This window comes from Megascapheus bottae, chromosome 1, assembly GCF_031878675.1.
Source record: "Megascapheus bottae isolate mThoBot1 chromosome 1, mThoBot2.hap1, whole genome shotgun sequence".
NCBI classification, from domain to species: domain Eukaryota; kingdom Metazoa; phylum Chordata; class Mammalia; order Rodentia; family Geomyidae; genus Megascapheus; species Megascapheus bottae.
In genome coordinates this window covers 94,298,832-94,316,760 of record NC_143509.1, presented here as the reverse complement: position 1 = coordinate 94,316,760, position 17,929 = coordinate 94,298,832, and the positions used below count along the sequence as shown (strand labels likewise).

General features: G+C 34.8%; 1 long non-coding RNA gene across 5 annotated transcripts in view; it reads left to right on the top strand.

Annotated features, from left to right (window-relative positions):
- Positions 1-17,929, top strand: part of LOC150069601 (uncharacterized) — a 68,489-nt gene that overhangs the window by 32,261 nt on the left and 18,299 nt on the right. For 3 of the 5 annotated variants that reach the window (XR_016535571.1, XR_016535570.1, XR_016535566.1), the window contains exons 2-3: positions 1,821-1,959; positions 2,179-2,312. This is a non-coding gene — a long non-coding RNA (uncharacterized LOC150069601). Of the gene's footprint in view, positions 1-1,820; positions 1,960-2,178; positions 2,313-9,528; positions 9,691-17,628; positions 17,710-17,929 lie in introns of those variants that run through there. The other 2 variants (XR_016535567.1, XR_016535569.1) reach the window with 2 other exon arrangements.

Here is a 17,929-nt window from a genome sequence, read left to right as displayed (position 1 = left end):
CTTAGAACATTACTTCTTGGTTAAATTTGTATTGAGATCTTCTCATTAATTTTTTAACCCATTAGCATTTGATACCAAACTTTGCATTTTAGTGTCTTCTGTATATCATACAGTGACAACATATTTTAAGACTATTTTTAAGACTAAATGCAAATATTCTGCAATGAAAAGATAAAATGCATGTCAGCATTTACTTATCAGCTCATGTATTGTGCCACATGGATCTATGCCCATTGTACTAAATGTTTTTGAAATATTAAAATAATTGCATTAGTAGTTCTTTTATTGTTAGGATAATATATAGAAGGGTTATAGTTACATTCATCAGGTAGTAGGTGCATTACTTCTCTCACATTGATACCCCTTCTTATATTTTTGTCCCTGATTCCCTACCCCCACCCGGAATTAGTAGTTCTTAAAAATTCAGTATCAACTCTGATGATTACATTAATTTTCAAGTTGAGCTAGACAGTTTACATAGCACCTCTATTCTTAGTTTAATCATGCTCTCATTTAGAGACTATGCTTATCTTTACACATTTAAAGAGATATAGTAATAACAATAATAACAATGATTATTATTTTATAGGTTTTTATATTAGAACTCAAGGTCTTGACATTTTCAAATAAACACAGTTCTTCTTTAGCTACAACTCCAACTGTCTTGGTGTTAGATTACTTTTCAGATGGAGTCTTGTATTTTTTTGCCTCAGATCAACACCCTGAGTAAAATCCTTTTCTCTGTTGACTCTTATGTGTCTGGAAATGCAAGGGTGAACCATAACGTGAGGGACCATCAAGACCAGATTTTTGCTAACAAATTTTTCCTGAGCTAACTTTGAATAATCATCAATCTCTGATTTTCGTTTGGTGGGGATTATAGACATGAACCTATAATGTGCTCAACTATGAAGGGAGATACCCTAAAGGAGAACATGAGTGAACTGGGCTTCTTGACTTTGAGCACCAGTTTAGAGAGTTTATATCCTTGCTTGACAAGATAGGCCCCAGGCCTGTGTCCATCATTCCTGTCTCCCAGCAGGGAGAAGGAAGTGAATGAAGAAGGGACATCACCTGGTCAGTCAGATCAGTCCTGGTAAGCAGGAAGTTCACAGATGCTACAACTAGTTGCTCTAAACTTTTTCAGTGATCAGTGGTCAATGTTTGAAGGCATTATTAAGCATTATTTTCCCACAATCTTTGTACACTTTTGGCTATGTTGAACTTTAAGTCAACAAAGCCATTTGAACTGTGGATAAAGTTTTTTCCTGGGATGGGAGGGGTTATATGAACAGATAAATTATTGTGACAGATGAAAATGCTTGCTATGGAATGTACTTTAAATAATTTTAACAGTAAATAAGGAAAAGAAGTAAAGATATTATTAACAATAAAATTTTCTTTTAAAAACTCAAATAGTAGAGGCCTAGCTTTGAGGCAAAAAGCTCAGGGAAAATGCCTAGGCCCTGAGCCCTGAGTGAAAGCCCTAGGACCATGCACATGTACTGCGCGTGTATACACACACACACACACACACACACACACACACACACACAATATCTCAATATCTGTATATATATATATATATACATTGTATGTGTATAATTAGAGCTATGGAATCATTAAAGACGTACTGTTATAACTTGATGATTCTTGTAGCAACTAATAAGTACTGAAAAGAAAAATCTTGTAAATGCACCACAAACCTAAAATGACTATATTTCCTTAACCACTGGATACATAATGAGAAATACCTCATAAAAATAATACTTAGTTCACATGAATAACATTATTGAATGCAGTCTTCTTTTTCTGTACAGGACTTAAAAAGGGTGGAAAATGCAGCACTGGAGCTCACTGGACACTACTTTGAAAGTCAGCTTTACAACTCGTTGATGGAGATAAAAGGAAAGGACTGGGAAAGATCTTGGGAACAGAAGAAGCTATATGCAAGGAAATGTACTCATTACCTGACTTGTGATTGTAGAGCCTATCAAAATCTTCCTGTGTAAATACATGTGTGTTGTGTGTGTGTGTACACATGAGCATGCATGTGCACACACACATGACTGTGTGTGGTTTGTTTTGACCAGACTTTTAAAATATTGCTTTTGCTGTGGGTGTTTAGATTTGCATTAAATAATATATTTAAAAAATATTCATTTTATTATATCCTAGACTAAGTTGGAGAGAAAGGAATCTTCAAACTGCCTGGTACTTTTTGTACTCTTTATTTTTCTGCACTTCTCAGAGCATTTTGGCTTTTCCATGGATCTTATTTTTCTTTATAATGGACAGACAATGGTGGACAGGTAAGCTATAAGTTGCATTGTTGCACACTTACCTACTTTAAAAAAGCATAGTAGAAACTAACTTTTGCAAGAACTAGCATTAATCCTAATTGATTCCAGCTGAGCCTGGAATGGAGCCCGGCCTGAGTGCCTTCAAAGCTTTGCCAAAAGGCTGTCAGATTTGATAACTCACACTGCTCTGAACTTGGCTCAGAGAGGTCAGTTATAGACTGAACAATAAGCTCTCTCCGATATCCAAGCCTGCTTAAAAATGCAGAAACCGTGCCAGCTGACTTGCAAGCCACTAGATTTTCGACTTCGTTTTAAGAGGCTCGTGTTTTCTTGGAACTGGAGCTGGGCAGTACGAAGACCTTCCCATGAGAAGTGAGGGAGTAGCTGTAACTGTCCTGTGTGCTGGGAACCAGCTGTTTTTGATAATACATGGATTCGTCATTGGCCTAAAGATTTAGAATGAACAAGAGGTGTAACAAAACCTCAAACTGGGTTTATATGATTGAATAATGGAATATATCCATGTTTTATTTGATTATTTTATAGTATACTCATCTTCTCATATAATTCCATAATTGTAGACTGGTGCTCCTCATGATCAAAACTCAGGTTGGATCATTTTACAGTGAGAGTTATTTGTAATACTAAGCTGTAAGACCATGAAGTAAAACAAAATTTGTCACTTAGTTGTTAGTCTCTTGTCTTAATAAAAAAAAAAACTTATCCTGAAAATGGGACATCAAGAAATATTTGTTGGATGAATGGATAAACGAAGAACTAACCTCATGAATGAAGAAATTGGAAGGTCCATTTAAGGTTTGACATTTTCTCTTCATTTTAGAACTTTCTTTACTATTGCAATCCTTCCCTTTTAAGCCATTTTAATAGAAATACATTATTAAATATCATATACTAGTGTTTTAGGATTTGCAGTTTTCTTATACTATTCATGAATATATTTCAAATAGGTTAGAAATGCAGAAAATAATTTTAGATATTACTCGAATTTCTGAATTTCTGAATATGTACGTACAGTTCATTTATTTGCCTTCTTGTTTATGTCTAGTGATAGATGAAAGACAACCACAGGTTATTTGTGTCTCTTCATTGAGAGGAGAGTTCTTTCTCTTTACCCTGGATTCTGGGCAGTCACTGTTACCAACTCTCGTGACTATTACACAGCAGAAGTCTGACAGTCACCTCTGACTAAGTAGCCTCAAGAGCCTCTGTCTTCTTCCTTGCTCATCTCTGTTGCTCCCTCTTGGAACTCTGCTGCCATTTTAGGAATCCAGACGACTACCATTTTGTAAGAAAGCCCAGTCTTCATGAATAGAGACTAAAACATGTGAAGGAGTTTGTGGTCTGGTAAATGTCCTGTACCTTCCGGTGGTGAAAGGTAAGGGAAGAATATTAATGAGGCAGCAGAGGTGGCCCACCAACTGTCACCAGCTGAGTGGAGGTGCTTGGAGACAGGCAGGATTGGAAAGAGGACCAGATCTCTCTCTCTCTCTCTCTCTCTCTCTCTCTCTCTCTCTCTCTCTCTCTCTCTCTCTCTCTCTCTCTCTCTCTCTCTCTCTCTCTCTGTTTCTCCTCTCTCTCCCTCTCTCTCTCTCCTCCCTCCCTCCCTCCCTCCCTCCCTCCCTCTCTCTCTTTCTTTCTCTCTCTCTCTCCCCCTCATTCCTCTCTCTCGTTCTCTATCCCTCCCTCCCTCCCTCCTTTTCCTCTCCAGCTTTTATCTCTCTCTCCCTCTCTCCCTCTCCCTCTTTTTTCCCCCTTCTTTCTCTTCCCCCCCACCTTTCTTCCTACTCACCCTTCCAACCTCTCTTTTGAGATTGGTTGAGAGAAGGGACCTGAATTCTAGATGGTAACCATACTTACATGATATGAACTACTCAACTGATTCTTCCTCAAATTCCTAGTCAGTAAAAATAGGAGGAGACATGATCCCTGTAACCTGGAGATACTCTGTAGTCACAGCACAAAACATGTCTTTTCATGAATTTGGAACATACACAATGTACTGAGAATATATATACTTTGAGAAAAGTTAAAAATGTCTATGTATGGTATATTTTTTTCAGTATGATACATCTGGAGATATGTAATTCAGCTCAAGAATGTATAGGTAATGTTAATTGTTTACAATTAGTTAAATATTAAATTGATCAAAATGATATCATACCACCAGAACATTGAATAGTGTAACCCTAGCTGCTCCAGAAGCTGGGACCAGGAAGATTATAGCTCTGAGCCAGCCCAAGAATTGGTGAAAATCCATCTCCAATACAATCAGCAAGAAGAGGTTCTAATGTGGGTATGTCAGCCAAGAAAGCCAAGCTCAAGCACAGGTATCAACACAAACCAACAGACAGACAACAAAACCCTCCAAATTTAGAGATATGATGCTGCCATTTAGCTTTCAGTGAAGGCTTTTCAAATATAAAAAAGCATGAATATGATTATCTTAGATATGAATTTATTTCATTCTCTGTACCATAAACAGATCCCTAAAGCCACATGTAGTTTCATCTTCAGTTCTATGTGACATCAGATACAATTGTGAGTCTATTCACTTATTCAACAGAACTTAGGTTTCATGTAAATTAAAGCAGATTTTGGAGTTTTTCTTAGAATAAACAATTTACTTGAGATAGTGACGGGCTTTTGTGCATAATCCTAGGATTATTATCCAGTTTTTGAGAGATTGTCCTTTCTATTAATTCACACATACTTAGCCATTTTTTTCCTTTTTCTTTTTTATTTACATTTTATTTATTTATTTATTTATTTTGCCAGTCCTGGGCTGGAGCTCAGGTTCCTGAGCACTGTCCTTAGATTTTCTAAGGCTAGAATCTTATCTCTTTTTTTGTTTCCTTGGCCATTCCTGGGCTTGAGCTCAGGGCCTAAGCAGTGTCCTTGGACTTTTCCCGAGGATAAAGCTCTACCACTTGAACCTCAGCACCACTTCCGGCTTTTTTCTATGTATGTGGTACCGAGGAATTGAACTCCGGTCTTTGTGCATGCTAGGCCAAACTCCTGGCCCCTAGAATCTTATCTCTTAATCCACAGCACCACTTCCGGTTTTTTCAATGTATATGATATGGAGGAATCAAACCTGGGTCTTGTGGTGCATGCTAGCATGTCACCCCTAGGCCAAATTTCTGGCCCCAGACTTAGCCATTATTTCAAACGTAGAATGTCATTATATGGTCATCAGAAGAAGAAGAAAATAATCTTAATGTGGTGTACTTCAATATTCAAGTATATGGTTGGAGAGAATTTGATTGAGGTAGAGGCTACAGATGGAGTTTAGTGATAGATCATTTGCTTAATGTGTGCAACATTAGGTTTGATCTTAGCACCTCAAAAAACAGTCTTTTGCATCTTTCCTGTTCCCTATACTGGTGGCAGTCAAAACCTACTCAACTCCCAAAGTCTTACTGAGGAAATCAGGTTTTGACATATGGACTTGGGTGAGACACAAACCTTCTGCCTATGGTAATGCTCAATCTTAGGCAAAATGAAAAAAATAAAACTGAGTAAGACTAACATCTGTCTTTGGTAAACTCCTCTGTATGACATTTGTGCTTTTGAGATGATTTATGTCTACTCAGATTTCTCTGTCTTCATCCACACACCACACAAATGTAGCACATTAATAATTCTCGGATAATACTCCAAGACTCCATTTCCTCTGTTTCCATCCTAGTTAAATTCAAATAATCATATACTTGAAAGCTTAATTTATCCTTGTTACCAAAAGATGTTATACTCTGATAGATGACATAGAGGAGAAACAGGTTAATTTTATTTAGAACATACTTACTTTGAACATCTTAGTGATACTCATGATACAAGTGTGGTCATTTTCATTACAAACGTAAAAACATGCCTGACAGAATTAGTAATAAAGTTATTCATTGCAGAATAAACAATAAAATTATACATTATAGAAGTAGCCACAAAAGTATTACAGAGGTAAAAAAGGTCTTTCATCAAGTCCATTTTTCATTACAAACTATTTGCCTTTTATTAATTATAACATGTCATATTTGCATAAAGTTGGTCCTGCTTATTACTTTCTTCTTACATTTTTAGATTATTTAATTATCTATCTATCTGTCTGTCTGCCTGCCTGCCATTTTTCCATTCCATCCATCCATCTATAATGATCATCATTATCATCATCAATCTAACTACCCAACCAGCTATCTTTAGTCAAAGTTCCAGGGAAAAATACAAGCCAATAGAGTAATAAGCTTAAATTTTACTTGTTTTTGAGAAGAACACCAAGATCTACTTTAACATGGACAATGGGAGTAGAACTTTATCCTCTATGATCTTGCTATAGCATGGAGGCTGTGGGAAGGCAGAACTCTTATTCTTCCCATAGTCCACGGAAATGAGGCAACATTCTTTCCACACAAGAACTGGGATAATTTACACTTTCAACCTTCTGCTATGGGCAAAGAGGTCTCTCTCTGCAAGAGCCTCTGATTTCCAACCTCCTTAACAATGAGAATGAACTGCCAATGGGGATTGTACTCCAAGATATTTTAATTAAAAAGTTAAGCTGGGGGGCCGGGAGTTTGGCCTAGTGGTAGAGTGCTTGCCTAGCATGCATGAAGACCCGGGTTCAATTCCTTGGTACCACATGCATAGAGAAAAGCTGGAAGTGGTGCTGAGGCTCAAGTGGTAGAGCTCTAGCCTTGAGAAAGTCCAAGGACAGTGCTCAGGCCCTTAGCTCAAGCCCAAGACTGGCAAACAAACAAACACAAAAAAAGTTAAGCTGGATCTGAATTATGTAATGGCAACCCCTCTGTATATGCTCTGTACAACAAAAATATTTTTAAAACAAAAAAAATTATGCCAGGTGCTGGTGACTCACACCTGTAATTGTAGCTACACAGAAGATTGAGATCTGAAGATTGCAGTTCAAAGCCAGCCTGGGCACAAAAAGTCTGTGAGACTCTTATCTCCAATTAGCCATCAGAAAACCAGAAGTGGTGCTGTGGATCAAAGGGTAGAGCACTAACCCTGAGCTGAAGAGCTCAGGGACAGCACCCAGGCCCAGAGTTCAAGCCCCACAACTAAAAAAATAAAAAAAAAATAAAAGAATTGGGTAGATTGAAGGTGTATGAATATAAATTATCTAATAGCATAGATGAGAGAGAGTGAGAAAGAAAAAGAGATAGAGAGACTGAATCTCAGAGATTTTGGGGCCAATAACAGTATATCTAATATTTGTGTCTTTGGAGTCCTAGAATAACAGGGAGAAAATCTGTGGGTCTTGAAATATTTAAAGATACAAGAACTGAAAACTTTTTAAATGTGGGATAAGGAAGGTATATAAATAAAAATGAAGTAAAATTTAAATAGGGTGTGCACAAATACTTTCACTTTTAGCTATAATCAAATAATGAAAATTAAAATAATTATCTTATTAGTCAGTAGCCTAATTTGGTCAGAAATAACACTAGGAAAGGTTATCACATACAATGCTTAGTGTATTGGAATTTCAGCAAAAAAAAAATATCCAAACTGGAGTGTGTAGGCTAATTCTAAACTTCTAATAAAAATGGAAACAAAAGCAATTTAACAAAATATAGTCAATATGGTTAAGTAAGAATCACTTGTTATATGATTTCAATTTTGCTGAAGATTGATGGTATATAGTCCTTTCTCTACATATTTGTCCTCAACCTTGGCACATTAGACGCTTCCCCAATATAATTCTACCACCATTCAATGCCCTTTTTGTCCCTAAAATTAAAATCCAAACAATCCAAATGTTGGCTAAGTTATGGAACAAGAACTCTCATGCAAGAGTATAAAGTAGTATGATTGCTTCTAAAAGACACATTGCTCATACCCAGGGCCTTGGCAAACTCAAGGGCCTTTGCAAAAAAAAGTTTCAATGACTGAATCTTCATAAATGGATCTCATTAGCATTATTCTAAGAGATAACTACAAGAGATTATGCATGGTGAGATTCTATTTGTGTGGCATCTAAAAATAAATTAATGGTTTCCTGGTTCTGCAAATGATAAAGTAAGTAGTAAATAGTTTTCATATATCTGTCAAAATACGTAAGTGTCCATGTTTACAATGTGTCCATTTTATTGTAAGTGAATTATTCCTAATATTCGCTTGATACTTACAATAACATAATAACATATAATAACATAATAATTCTAAAGGAAAAACCCATATGATTACTTAAATACACACCAATGAAATTTATACACAAATCAAATGCAAAAATAAGGAAATGTACAAGACATGGAAAAGATATTTACAGATATTTGTATGAATTATGGGTGTGTGTTTTATTGAAAGCATTGAAAATGTTTCATTTAAGCTCTGAATTGAAAGTGAAAATAGTATCAAAGTATCTCATTTTCCTCTAGATTAATTTACACTTCAATGGGGGATAGCCAGCAAGGAGTCAAGATTTTAGCATGACAGTTTCAGTAATCTGATATTGCCAAGAACAGTGTAAGAGATATTTAGAAAATCTATAGAAAACTTTTATTTTTCTAAATTAGTGTATGATTTTTAAAAGCCTTAAAGCCTACAGGCAGATGTTTCTCATTAAACAAACTGTATTTGAAAAATTACTTAGGAAATAAAGTAATATTATGTCTGAACTACATCTTAACAAGATAAATTACAGTTGGAATATGTTGGATTATGCTTTTAAAGCAATTTAAACTACATTTGCATGAATTTCTACATAGAAAATAACATGAAAATAATAGACCTCCTGCATTGCAAAACATAAAACTTAAAAGATAAATAAAAATGGCAAATATTTGTAAGAAATATGAACTTAATATGAAAAGAACTCTAATAAATCAAGAGGAAAATAGGAAAAAATATTGGAGGAAGTGACTAGAGTTCTTTGAACAGTAGCAAAAAAATAGATTAAGCATATAAATAGAATAAATAAATTACTATTTTTCTTACATGAATTCGGTTAGCAGTTTTTAAAGTTAACACTATTGAGATATTTAGGATGAATTTGACTCAAGGGTGTAAGTTATTCATAAGCTTGGCCAAAGTAATTCAAGTTCTAGGAAATTTTCAAGAAAATAATCACTTGGGAAAAATATTTATATATATTATGTATACAATTAAGAGGGGAAAAATCTATATATTTTATAATAGGGAAATTGAACAAATGTGATAACTAAAGGGTAGTGGATGTCTTAATGTATTTCAGGTACATGGAGAGAAAATATCTATAACTTGGGAAGTAACGAAGTGAAAACTCAGTTGAAGCTGGAAAACAAAATGATTAGATGGGGACAAAAATATGAGAAGGGATATCAATGTGTGAGAAGTAATGCACCTACTATTATCTGGCCAATGTAACTGTAACCCCTCTATATATTACCCCGACAATAAAATATGTTAAAAATACTAGAAAGTGAATGTATGTATAGGAACAATTATTGAAGAATTCAAATACTAAATGAATTTCAGAGAATTTAATGTTTTTTTACCAGTCCTGGGGCTTGAACTCAGGGCCTGAGCACTGTCCTTGGGTTTATCTCAAAGCTAGAGCTCTACCACTTGAGCTACAGTATCATTTCTTGCTTTTTGTGTGTATGTGGTACTGAGGAATTGAACCCAATGCTTCAAGGGTTCTACTACTAGGTCACACTGCCTGTTCCTCAGAGAATTTTAGAATCTACATTTTTTTTCTTTCCCATTCTAGGATTTCATGACAATACACTTGGCTTTAAATTCAAAATGTGATTACACAAATTATTATCCTAGATGCTGCTTGCAACACTAAAGTCATTTGTAGTTTGGTAGAAATCTAAAATCTATGTGGGAAAAAAAATGTTGAGATATCTGAGTGTCCTCAGAGATTGTACTAAAATTCCTCCAGGTTCAAGGAAGCAGTATGCCCTTCCTTGCTTTCTACTATTTTTTCCAAATTATATTTTGTTGTCTGGGTGATGTAAAAAGAGGGGTTACAGTTGCATTTGTCAGGTAGTGGGTACATTCCTTCTTGAGCATACCCCTTCCTATGTTTTTCTCCCACTTTCCCTCCCCTTTCCCAATCATCTTGTTTTTTAAGATAAATAAGAGAGATTCTCTGAAGAGGAAATTAGAATGGCCAATAGACTCATGAAGAAATAGTCAACACCTCTAGACATTCAAGAAATGCAAATCAAAACAACACTGAGATTCTGCCTCACTCCAGTTAGAATGGCCATGATCAAGAAATCTAACAATAACAGTTGCTGGTGGGAACTGGGCAAATGGGAATTCTAATACACTGTTGGTGGGACTGTAAATTATATATAGTTAAGCCACTCTGGAAAGCAGTATTGCAATTCCTCAAAATGCTAAACATACATGTCCCTTACGTCCCAGCAATCCCACTCCTGGGCATTTACCCAAATGTCCAGAAACAAGGACATAATAAAGTCACTAGCACAACAATGTTCATTGAAGTACTATTTACCATAGCAAAGATATGGTACCAATCCAGATGCCCCTCCATAGATGAATGGATCAAAAAGATGTGGAATTATACACAAAGGAATTCTATGCTGCCATCAGAATGACATTGCCCCATTGATAAGGAAATGGAAAGACTTGGAAAAATCATATTAAGTGAAGTAAGCCAGACCCAAAGAAACATAGGCTCCATGGTTTCCCTCATTTGCAGTAAGTAGTACACATTTACAATTTTCCTAGCAGAGTACCACAATAGCTCAATAGCTATGTGGATTTGGCCATACAGGATAAGGACAAGCAAAATGAATTCCAGAATATGGAAACAATAGCTTGATTTTTGTGTTTGTTGCTCTCAACCTACTGTGTGAGGTTATTTCTTTTTCTTCTTCTTCCTCTTCTTCCTCCTCCTCCTCCTCCTCCTCTCCTTCTCCTCCTCCTCCTCCTCCTCCTCCTCCTCCTCCTCCTCCTCCTCCTCCTCCTCCTCCTCCTCCTCCTCCTCCTTCTTCCTTCTTCTTCTTCTTCTTCTTCTTCTTCTTCTTCTTCTTCTTCTTCTTCTTCTTCTTCTTCTTCTTCTTCTTCTTCTTCTTCTTCTCCTTCTCCTCCTTCTCCTTCTCCTTCTCCTTCTCCTTCTCCTCCTTCTTCTCCTCCTTCTTCTCCTCCTCCTTCTTCTTCTTCTTCTTCTTCTTCTTCTTCTTCTTCTTCTTCTTCTTCTTCTTCTTCTTCTTCTCTCTCTCTCTCTCTCTCTCTCTCTCTCTCTCTCTCTCTCTCTCTCTCTCTCTCTCTCTCTCTCTCTCTCTCTCTCTCTCCTTTTTTTGTTTGATTTGGTTTCTCTCCTTATGGTTTGTGTCATGTTGTCCTGTTGTCATTCTTGCCTCGTGTTTTTCCTTATTATCTTTGTGTGTTAAGTATTTACAAGGCTGTGTAAAGCACTTTTTTAAAGGACTGTCTTTTGCAATTCTTTCTTTAAAAATAATACTGATGTTGAAATTATTACAAGCATAATATTTAATATGATGCTGCTTTCAGTGGAGACATAAAACATTATCTTAGCATTGTACATAATTTAATTAGCAGGTAATTAAATGAAAGTTACATTATACCAACCTAATTTTCTTAATTGAAAACTATAAAATGTTTCCAAAGGTTCTGGTAATTATCTATTATTCAAGAATAAATCAGTATAAAAAATTATGCTTTTTCCAATGACATGGTGCACCATTAGTTTTTGTAGAATGATGTTTAAATGAATTACTCTGATGGCATTGAGCATGTTATGTAATTTACTACCAATATATTCCAAGAAAAATATCTTGCCCAGAATAAGATGCAATTTCCTTGATTTCCTTTTTCTCAAATTAAGTCAAAACATGTTATGTATTAAAACTGACTTCATTTTGTTGCCCCTGAACACATGGATAATGTGAACTACTAAAATTCCAATGATTTGTTCATCTCAAATACCCTGTATACATAATCTGTTTCTTGTGGCTTTTGTATTAACTTATGCAGATTATATAAATTAGTATCAATGTATATGATGTCTTATAAAAATTAAAGGAGATAAACTGTTCCTCAACATCTTCACAGGCTGTCAGATGCATGGTGATATTGTGTGAATTTGAGCTTACAGTTAGAACACATGTTTTTAAAATATAACACATTGAAAATGATAGTAATATAAAATAATTGTTTTTATAAAAATTCCTTTAGAGGGGCCGGGAGTTTGGCCTAGTGGTAGAGTGCTTGCCTAGCATGCACGAAGACCCGGGTTCAATTCCTCGGTAACACATACATAGAAAAAAGCCAGAAATGGTGCTGCGGTTCAAGTGGTAGAGCTCTAGCCTTGAGAAAGTCCAAGGACAGTGCTCAAGCCCTGAGCTCAAGCCCATGACTGGCAAAAAAAAAATTCCTTTAGAAACGTCTTTAAATTTTCCTTCTATATATTCAAATACATTTTCAGTAATGTGTAGGATTGTGATACATTAAACACTTTTGAAAGATGCATATTGGCTTTCTGACTAGGAATCTTACCTGAAAGTTCTCAAAACACTTGGGTTTACAATTCATGCCTTTAAGTGATCTTAAAGGCATGAATTGTACAAAGTAGTGGGCTTCATTATCATATTTCCATACATGCATATAATATGCATAAATTATATTTATCTTCTTTATTACTCTTCCTTATTTCCCCTTGCTCATGGGAAACATTCCAGATCCTCCTTTGAGTTTTATGTCTCCATTTCCTCACAATGCATACATAGGAGAGAAAACATGTGACACTTCTGTTTGTGGAGTTCATTTATTTTACTTAACACTAACTTCAATTTTTTTCTACAAATAAGATCATTTTGTTTTCTCCTTGCCTTGTGTGCCACAGTTAATTTTATTCATCCTTCCACTGATAGTTACCTAGATTGATTTCATTATTTGGCCATTTTAAATCAGGGTGCAAAAAACATGGATACACTTATATCATTATAGTGTAGTATAATGTGGAGGCACTTCTATATTGATCTCTATAATAGATGGATTAATTTACATCTTCTGCCATAAGAGATCCTTTCCCCCTCCACATTCTTAACATTTGTGTTTTGTTTTCTTGATGATTGTCATTGTGAGATGGAATTCCAGAGTAATTTTGATTTTCATTTACTTGATGGCTAACAATGTTGAACATTTCTATATTTATATTTCATACATTTATTACTAATTTGTAATTCTTCATTTCAAAAGTATATATTTATTTCATTTCTTCATTATGATTGGAGTACTTTCACGTTTAGTAGAATTTATTTATTTATTTTGCATAGTTTGAATCTTATCAGATGATTACCTATAATTTTTTCTCTTGTTCTATGGAGTGTTTATTCACTCTAGTAATTATTTCTTTTCTTCTGAGGAAGGCTTTTATTTGCTACCATCTCATTACTCGATTCTGGTTATTATTTCTTGAGTTCCTGAAGTCCAGTGTAAGAGAGAAATCATATGCCATTGGTTTCTTTGTGATTCCAGTTACATAATGATCCAAGAATTAAATAAATCATTTTATTTCTTTGAATCTTATTCCACCATTTCTCCTATGGTAGGATAACCCTAATATCTTGTGAACTTTTTCAAATGCAGCAATTTCATCTATCTATATATAATTTATATGTATAAATGGATAAATTGGACATTGTAAGTCAAATTTGTTCATCTCTATGAAAAGGAAAAGTAATGTAATTCTTTTCAAAAGACTTGATCTGTAAAATGATGTAATGCTTTTCAAATAGATTTATTCTGGAATTTTCTGTCATAATGCATCTTTTATAAAAGGCCAAGCACAAGTATTATAGAAAATGTATGTTAATAAACATTACCATACACAATAGCTTTTAAAGGATAGTAGATTTTTTAAAGGATATGCTAAAGAGGTAGCATCATTATCAATTTAGTGAACAGAAGATATTTCTGAGAATATCCTAAAGCCATAAGTGTATTATACAACTGGGATACGGGAGTCTCTTTCTAATATATTAGTTTCCATTAGAGTTTATAATAGACTTCTTAAACTTAAATAATAAACTGCTGTTATATTTTCCACTATTTTTTAAACCCCACTCACATTGTAAAGAAATAGAGAGAATGCTTTCCAGATATAACTGTAGTTTCAGCAATGCCTTGTGCCAGAAATCACATTATTATATGCAGAAGAGGACTGGATTTTAGAAATTCACATTCACTGCTTCTGTGGCCAAGTGTTTGATTGAATACTGAGGATTCTCTCATATTAATGAAGTTAATTGGGAAGCATAAATAATAAATCCATGTAAATACTGGCAAATTTCTTTTCCTTTTCTTGGCTTTCTTCCTTTCATGATTAATTTCACAGGAGTTTTAGGCATCAATCTGAATGTGAATGTACTACTGGTAGCATTTTTCCTTAGATTATTGCCATACAGAGAGTTATGAAACATGCTTTAGTGATATTATGGTGCATGTATAATAACTGGTAGGCATGTTTTGTGGGAACACAAATTTTGCAAGTGGTTAAAAACTTGGTATGATGGCATAATGGTTATTTTAATTTTTTTCTATATGTTTTTATTGCACTGAACCACCACTATCTTCCGCCGATCTTCCTATTTTACTTTTTTTTTAATTTTTTATTGTAATTACTAAAAGGGTTACATGATATTTGCCAGATAGAAGGTGCATTAATTCACATACATTGATACACTTTCACATGTCTTGGTACCCATTACCCTCCCCCCACTCCCCCACCCGTCTTGGTTTCCCCCCTCCCCTATCAAATTTCAAATAACCAAATACAAATAAATTCAATATATCAGATAACAAAGTGAGCATTTTTATTTATTTGACTTGTGCAATTTAATCAAACAAAAGTGTTTCAATTGTAAAGTCTAGTAGAATAATTTAATCCATACATGTGACTTATTTGATTAAATTCACTTCCTCTATTGGATTCTGATCAGTTTTTAAGGGTTTCACTTTTCTGTGTTCCTCCAGATAAGGCATATTGATCCATTCACATACCTCATCTTCTCCCACTCATCCTATACTCCCTTTTCTTATTCATTTCAATTATTTTTGAGCCTGTGGCTTTGTACTTGCTTGTCAGTAACACTATCACTTCAACCACTCCTGTAGCTTTTTAAAAAAAAAATTTCGATCTTTCACAAGATAGTCTTCATTTTTACCTTGGCTTACATTAAACCACAATCCTTTAATCTGCGCTTCCCAGGGAGGTCACAGTACAGGTCTCAAACTGGATATCTGGCTTTGTTGAAATAGTGCCTCTTAATTTTTGTCCAGGTTGGCTTTGAAGCGGGAGCTTCCGGATATCCACTTCCTGAAGAGCTTCCAGGTCCATTCTCATGATGTTTCAAGGGTGTACCCTTGTCCATCCAAGAGAAAACTTGGTCTGTTTTTCTTTCTGTCTGGGTTGTGTCATGATTTCAATGATCTCCAATTCTATATATCCTTTTCCCACAAATGACCTAATTTCATGGTTGTTTGTAGACAAATAATATTCTATTGTTTATGCATACCATATTCTATTTATTCATTCACTGGTTCATAGATATCTCTGCTGATTCAATTGCTGGGTAGTTTTGACAGTATCTGTGATGTATGCATCTCCATTTTAAGCTGGCTGATACTCCTTTAGATATATGTCCACGAGTGGTATATCGGGATTATATGCTTTTTTACTTTTAGTTTCTGAGCCATTCTTTATTGTGGCTGCACTAATTTATATCATTCCAAGAATTGCAAGGATTATTTTTCCCTTGCATCCTCACCAGAATTTGTTGTTTCCTTGATGATGGTGATTATGACTAGAATAGGAAGACCGAATAGCTTGTCTTTTTTCTTTATTTCTATAGGTCTTTAATGTTTCTTAATTTATTTGGTTACTTCTCTTTCTTAGTCTTGTTAATACCTACTCTTGTTATTTTTTAGAAATCCAAAGCTCCCTGAACTGCAGTATTTAGATGGCCAATAATAAACATTACATTTTTTAGTCAGATGAAATTTACAGAATTTTTTTTCTGAAAAGATTCTCTAATTAGTATAAACTACACTCCCCCAAATCTTAGCACTTGATAAATAATTCTTAAATATTGTATTGTAAATTTATAGTTCCTGAAAATTAACTCCATTTTGCAAAATGTGGTTTAAATTACGAGTACTTATCACTGCTTGAATCATAATTCCGTAGTCTACTTTTCATTGCATATTTTATTTCTCAAATGTATTATGCATAATATATACAAGTGGAATAATGTAAGTAATCATTCAAGATTAAAAGTCATTTTATTATCGTCGACCAATCTAGAATGTCTGGCTCATGATGCCATTTTTTTTCTTGTCCAACAACAGCTACTAGACCAAGCAGAATTTAAGAGAACTAATGAGCTCCAGAATGAATCTATTAAACATTATCAAACTTCTTTCATTCTCCATGTATACATGCCACTTATTTTACATTCTGTTTTGCCAAGAAACATACTCAATATGAATTAATTCATGTGCAATATGTTGAATAAGCCCTTTTAAAAAAGAAGTTAGTTACATAAAACAGACCAGTTAAGCAAGCTTCTACTTAACAACCTGAGCCTGAATGCAGAAACAGTATCAAGTAGTCTGCCTTAAGCAAAAAGAACAATTTGCTGGTTAAACCAAAACCCGTGTTTTTTACTCAGTGCAAAATGAACATTTGAGCAATGCTATCGCTGAACATGTTTGCAAGAACACGTTCCTGGCAAAGTAACAATTTTAAGTAAAATCATTCATTTTTGAAGCCATCTTACTTTTGTTCTCTTAAACCTAATACAGACATAACTGCTTATTCAGATTAAAAAATAGTTGTGGATATCATGTGTTTAAGCACAGAGTACTTGAGTATACATTTAATATATTCAGGCACAAAATACTTGCATTGGAAGAATATAGAAAAATCCATACAAAATGCACAGGTAAATTGCAGTTGAGGAAAGGAACAATTGGAATCAGCAGAAAGCTAAGGAATATGATCTGTGTATGGATATTTGCTTTCCAAGTAAGGATAACAGGTTTCTGCCTCACACTGTAAAGCATATGAAGTTTTAAAACAATGAAATCTGTATATAGCTATTACATTTGTTATTAAGTTTTTATTTTGAGGACCCATTTATTAAAGGGACAGATTACTTCCCTGGACACCTCAGGACATCTCTCTGCTTTGAGGCTGAGTGAACTTGAGCCCTTTTAGTTTCCTGTAAAATGAAGCTTGTAGTAAGATAATATTGCTAAGTCTTGTGAGCCTCACTTGACTATTTGACCTTATATACTTCAAAATCAACAGTTTGCCAAAGAGAAAAATCTCAACACAGAAACTACATGTGGAAATGGAAAACCAGAAAACATCTATGTAGCTGTTGAGAGTGTAAGTGATGAACATAACTGTGCAGCTGTCCTTATCATGTCCTGGATTATGATAGATAATCTGGGCATCAGGATAGATGCCCAGAAGTGGTATGACTGGGCCATAGGGAAGGTCAATGTAAATATAGAAACCTCCAAACTGCTTTCCAGAGTGGTTGTAATAATTTACATTCCCAACAGCAGTGCAGTAATGTTCCTCTTTCTCTACATCCCCGCCAACA